The sequence below is a fragment of the Brassica oleracea genome, chromosome C3, assembly GCF_000695525.1.
Source record: "Brassica oleracea var. oleracea cultivar TO1000 chromosome C3, BOL, whole genome shotgun sequence".
Classification (NCBI taxonomy): Eukaryota; Viridiplantae; Streptophyta; class Magnoliopsida; order Brassicales; family Brassicaceae; genus Brassica; species Brassica oleracea.
In genome coordinates this window covers 7,748,265-7,754,240 of record NC_027750.1, presented here as the reverse complement: position 1 = coordinate 7,754,240, position 5,976 = coordinate 7,748,265, and the positions used below count along the sequence as shown (strand labels likewise).

The window sequence follows — 5,976 nt, the reverse complement described above, 5'->3', positions numbered from 1 at the left end:
TCGAAATGTGGCATCACCGCTAGCTGCTGAAGGCCTCGCCCTCCGGGAGGCAATATTGAAGTGTAAAGAGTTGGGACTGCCGAAGATCAAGTGTGAGTCTGACTCAGCAATCCTTGTTAAAGCTCTCAAATCTGGATCTTCCTTCGCTGGTTTATATGGTATTTTAGCAGACTTAAGGTCTCTGGCTTCATCTTTTGATGTTATTTCTTTCAACTGGATCTCACGTGAGAGAAATACAGTTGCCGACAATTTAGCAAAACAGAGTCTGAATGTTGAACTTGCAATTATGGCTGCACCTAACTTCGGTTAAGGTATTTAATATAAGTGTGTTTCAAAAAAAAAAAAAAATATTCTCTAACCAAAAACTCCTTAGAATAGGTATAAACATATGTATATGATATAACACCATAGCTTTGATTTGTGAATCCAATAAAATTAAGGCATGTGATGGTACTGCTACACGATCGATGGGAAGAAGATTCGGACAGCGAACCAGCTTTGGTTCTACGTTCACTTAATCACTTTAATGAAGAGCAGAAGAGGCTGCTTCCGATGTGATTATCTCTTCTTCTTACGCAATTTAAACGGGATCAGTGAAAACTACGACTATAAAAAAACTATAATTTGGTGCTTGAGTAAACTCATAAGATGATTCAACTAAAATAATAATAAAAAGCCATAGGACAGTGGTTTCATACTTTCCTTCAAACAATCTGGGATTAAGGTTCTTGAGATGCCATAGCACTTTTTCTAATTAATGGAGAGTTTTCATCCACATGAAATTCTCAGCTTGTATATATATATCTATATATAATAGCAAACATGTTTTTCCTAAGCCATGATGTCATCTTTTTATTATAGGAAAAAAAAATCAAAATCTAAGGATGAGAATGGTTTTGAGAATATAATCCAACGGATACAATTTTGTTTAAGATGAAGGGTATGACGCCATGACTCACATTAGCAATCGACGCCTCCATCGCATCTCCTCAAAGGCGTCCCCAAAAAAAATTGCAGAAATTATTTCCAAGGGTTGCATCCTCTCACACACAACTTTATTGTTTAAGAGTTGTATCTCTTCAGAAGTTTATATATTGAAGCGGTTTTGTGAAGTTTACATATTACGAATCTAACGTAACGGGGAACGATAGGTTAGGGAAGCATCGGTGGTTTATCGACGCAGGATCTCTTCTTGTGGTTTCCGGTTAAAGGGATCAGTGTGGACATACCTTGCTCTGGCGATATATATTTCGATGTCAGAGTTGTTTACAAGCGGTATTTCATGTCTTTGTTTGAGACTCTGAGAAATTGTGTCGCTGTTGGAAGGAGGTTGAGTTTCGTGGGGATAACAAGGTATGTATTTCGAAGCTCCAGAATTTGAATCTATTGTCTTGACTGTTGATTCATGGAACTTGTCGGTATTGTAATAGGTTCTGTAATACATTCGTGTAACTTTTCATTTCAAAGCTCCGATGTGATGACGTGGCTCGGCTCAGCGATGAGCAACCACGACACTTCTACGGACGGGTTCGAAGGTGTCGGCAACGGAGAATGAAAGGACCGAGTGGTCGGAGCGGTGAGCAACTGTTTAGCGTTATTCTCCGGCAGCGTCAAAGATTTGAACGGAGTTACGGTCGTGAACAGGAAGTTACTTGGCGTAGAAGAAACAGAGGAGTTTCAGAGTTGGTTAAAGAGAGTAGACAGAGAGCTTCTCGGTACTCCGGCGACGGCGATTCAAGCGGATATCACGGTGTCGAAAGACGGTAATGGCACGGTTAAGACAATCGAAGAGGCGATCAAGAAAGCGCCGGAGCAAAGTAGCCGACGATTCGTCATCGACGTCAAGGCAGGAAGGTACGAAGAAGAAAATCTCAAGGTTGGTCAGAAAAAAACAAACTTAATGTTCATCGGAGACGGCAAGGGTTAAACGGTCAAAAGTATATTCAGGTTCATTGTTAAATATGCATGTAGGAAATGAGTAACTTTGTTATACTAATGTGTATATCCATCGTGGGTTTTGTATGCAGATTCAATCATCTACGTTGCAATTCTATTAAGTAGATCAAAGTGTTGGGAGAAACATTGTGTATCCAAAAGGGTTGACTAATGGGTTTACAGTACAAGTTAGAAACTTTTAGCTGCTCATGGTTTTCTGAAGACACTGACAGACAGACACACACTCCTTCCATTTGAGGTCAGATGCTCCTTTCTTCCCCCAAATTGCTTTGATCACTCTGTTTGAAGTGAAAATGATGAGAGAGTCTTCTGCGCAAGTTTAGATGGGAAGAACAAGTATTGGATGGTTTTGTTTGAAATTTCCAGATTCATCATATCACAACGTGGATATCGTGTGGTGTAATTGATCATTCAAGATTAATGGTACCTTTGAAACGTTGTAACTAAGCGTATATTATTGGGACATCCATAAAGAGGAAACCTCTGATGTTAGCTATATGACGATAAATGTTTTGGAATAGAATAAATATTCAAGAAGAAGCAAATGAGAAACAAGAGGAGAAGAAGGATAGAGCACGTGTAGTATAATTATGGAGTCGGAGTCGGAGCCAGCGAAAGAGGTTATCACCGTGATAGATAAGCATTGGGGTGAGAGATATAAGGTTGTTGTGGTCATGGCATGATGGTGTGGTTGTCAGAACGAGATCAGAGCTAAGGCGAGAAGAAAACAAAGGTGGAGAAGAGGAAGAAGAGCACAGTTCTGAGATTGGTTGTTGAGAGGAGGATTTCGTTGATATTTGAGTTAAAGAGAATATACACGTATTGATTTTTAAAATAGGATATGCCACGTAAACCATAGAAACTGACGTGACTGCCATCAGAGTTAAGACCTTGTGGTGAAGAACTTTCCTTCCTACGCAAGCATCAGATGCAGCAGCTCAACTCTGGGAGGTTCAACTGGTCTGTTGCAGCAATTTCAAGAGAACGTGTAAGGTTCATTTGTACACCGATATGACTGAAATTTTGAATAGATGTACAGGATTTGTTAGTTATTTGCATCTTTATGCAGTATAAAACAGTGTAATATGTCTAACGAACTTATTTTTACTTCTTAGTTAAGATTATTATTTTGTTTAATGTTTTCTGACTAAAACAAATAGCTTAGTAATTTATGCTATTAATATCATGCAGTTTAAAAAAAAAAATCTTTAGACAAAAAATTTAAAATTTTAAACTTTCAAAATTTTATGATAAAAAACACATTATTATAATTTTTTTAACAATTCAATTAATCTTTAACATCAAAAATACATCTTTATGGAAAAACACTTCCGTATACATATAAATATTTTCTTACAAACTAATGAAATGTTTAACATGAAAGGACATTTCTTTCCAATTGTTAATGTCTAAGCACTTTTTAAAGTGAAAAGTCACATCCTTTGATAGTGTTGGATTCTTATTTAAAAAAATTAACATCCAAAAATGATATAAAAATCTTTACACATTTTCACAATCTCTTAAAAATTACTTAAAATATTATTAAAAAAATCATTGCTTTTTAGATGAAATAATATTTCATTATGAGAAGATTCATTTACAAATGAATAAACACAACACACAAACCTGATTTTGTTCTTCTATAACATCATCATTCTTTATAGGAAAAAAAAGTTTCATCTAACGTTGGAGTTTATCACTTCTTTTAATCCGACGGACATGTTTTTTTTAATCAAAAAATCTGATTTCATCCAACTGTTTCAACAGATGCTACTGAGATAATAAAATTGAAATCTCACTAAATCTTCAAGACTGGGATGAGAGCAAAAATAAACGAAATAGCCTTTTCCACAAACTTTTTGTTGTAATGTGATTGATACTGATAATGAAAACTATTATGGAGATGATCAAAGTCTAAATTAAGAGTCTTACATTTATCGAAAGATAGATGTGAACTCTGAATCAAATCCTTGGCGAAGAACATTAGGAAACTGCGCAACAAGTCAAAGATGGCACCGACTAGCATTTATTAGTTGAGGGGATTCTGTTTTGTCGAGCATTGCTTTGGTCTCTCGTTGGATAGTTGCATGTGTGCTAAAAATACCGATTATAGGTAGAAGAATACAAACTGAATCCATTTTTTTTATCACTGTGCATGGGCTTTGCTGCAACGAAAACGCCTTTTTGTCATTCCAACGTCAACACCTGAAACAGGATCCTTTGTAAAATACTCGTTTGGACGAGGGCTCCCAAACTTTAAAAAGAAAGATTTGAAAATAAACTTCATCGATATCATCGATCTCATAAGTATCATGTCTTGACTGTCGTAAGCAGTTCCTTTTTAAGCTTGCTTTAATCGATGACTTTATGACCTCTGCTTCGTCCAATTGGCCATACTAGATAGATATCATATTATAGAATATGATTCCACTCCGATTAACACCTTGGCGGTGAAATAGTAAAGACGCAAGAGATGAATTAATTCTAATCTTTACATTTACAGAAAAAAGTAAATATTTACTGTCAGATTAAGAAATCTGTAAAGACTAAACAAAAAGTTAATATTCCTGATACTGAACACGAGCTTCTTATCATCTCAATCCGATATTCCTAATAAAAATGTATATCTATTTTTCGATAAAGTCAACAGTCAATTTATAGTTAATTTGTTACGGGTGAGTATAACTCTAACCTAACAAGGATTAATCACAATGGAGAGAGATGTAACCAAATTTAAAATCAATAATTATCCTACAAACTATGGCTCCAGCATTAGAAAATAGGAGAAGGAAACTCACAAAGTTTAATACATCTTTTTCTTATGTTACTGAATTTGTTATTTTAAACTAATATATTCAGTGATTAAATCAAAATAAAAAAAATTATTTATTTATATGTATATAATTATTAAATATGTATATTCTATGAATATTAAATAATTTAGTTTTTAGTAAAGAATTTAACTGCCTGCGCGAATGCGCGGGTTTGTTCCTAGTAATTATAATGGATATTTCAAATTCATAAGAATCTCACACTAAAATATCTCAAATGAGATATTACTAAATATTTTGGTATAAATTTCTTTACAGTTTTAACATATTTAACATAGTAATTTATAACATTTAATATTTTATCATGTTTAAAAAATTTATGCTGGAAACCCTCAATAAAACTCTTAGATGCTGTATTTTGATTATATTTAGTTGTTGTGACTAGGGTTTTGTGTATTTGAATAAACCGAATGGATGCAGTCTAAAAGCTCGACTTGTTTTTAAAATATGCTACAAAAGATATAGAAAAAGTTGAATCTGTAGGATTAACAAAAAAATTGTTTAATATTTTGTATACCTATAAAAAGGAAAAGTAGAAAATATTTGAACTTAACCTGTATAGAAGGCACTCGTACTTGTCAGACTAACGGTAGTACTACTCTAGTACGTTTTGTCAATCAAACGTTCAGCCAAAAATATTTCCAAAGTTTTTTTTTGCACTGAATGTTGTGAATGAATAGTGATATTAGTTGTTCAGTTCTATACTTTTTTTTTGTCGGCAAGTTCTATACTTATCGTTGTTCCGTATAAGCTGAGGATAAAACAGCCAGCCAGCGGTCACACACACAAAGCCCACGATAAGCAACCGTGACACAATTGGTCTCACTCTCAGCCGCCCCACAAAAGTCTTCTTTTTAACCAACACTTCAACCACCGTGCAAACTACATGTAACACAAAGAACCATGCGACCTCTCCCGTAGGAGTCTCCCGGGTTAAGTAGACGTAGAGTACCTCATGCGACACACAAGAGGCTATGGACGTCGCCAAACTCCCATGATCGTAGCCCACTCGGAATTTACAAAGTATTGACATATTTTCCTCACCGGACTATAAACGCTACGGAGGAGATCTGAGATAATAAGATTCCATCGACGACCCAAAAAGTCTTGAAGAGAGGTGGCTTAAGTACGGTTCGTTGAACTGTGGTTGGAGGTCCAGACCAAGAATGACGGTGACTATATATTTGAG

General features: G+C 35.2%; 1 long non-coding RNA gene and 1 pseudogene across 1 annotated transcript; one reads left to right on the top strand and one right to left on the bottom strand.

Annotated features, from left to right (window-relative positions):
* The first annotated feature begins 984 nt into the window (after nt 1-984).
* On the top strand, nt 985-2,988 carry LOC106332647. The gene is made up of 3 exons (XR_001268141.1): nt 985-1,353; nt 1,431-1,947; nt 2,028-2,988. It is a non-coding gene; the product is annotated as an uncharacterized LOC106332647 (long non-coding RNA).
* A 2,484-nt stretch (nt 2,989-5,472) lies between these two features.
* The window catches only part of LOC106329794, a 3,022-nt pseudogene continuing 2,518 nt past the window's right edge, over nt 5,473-5,976 (bottom strand).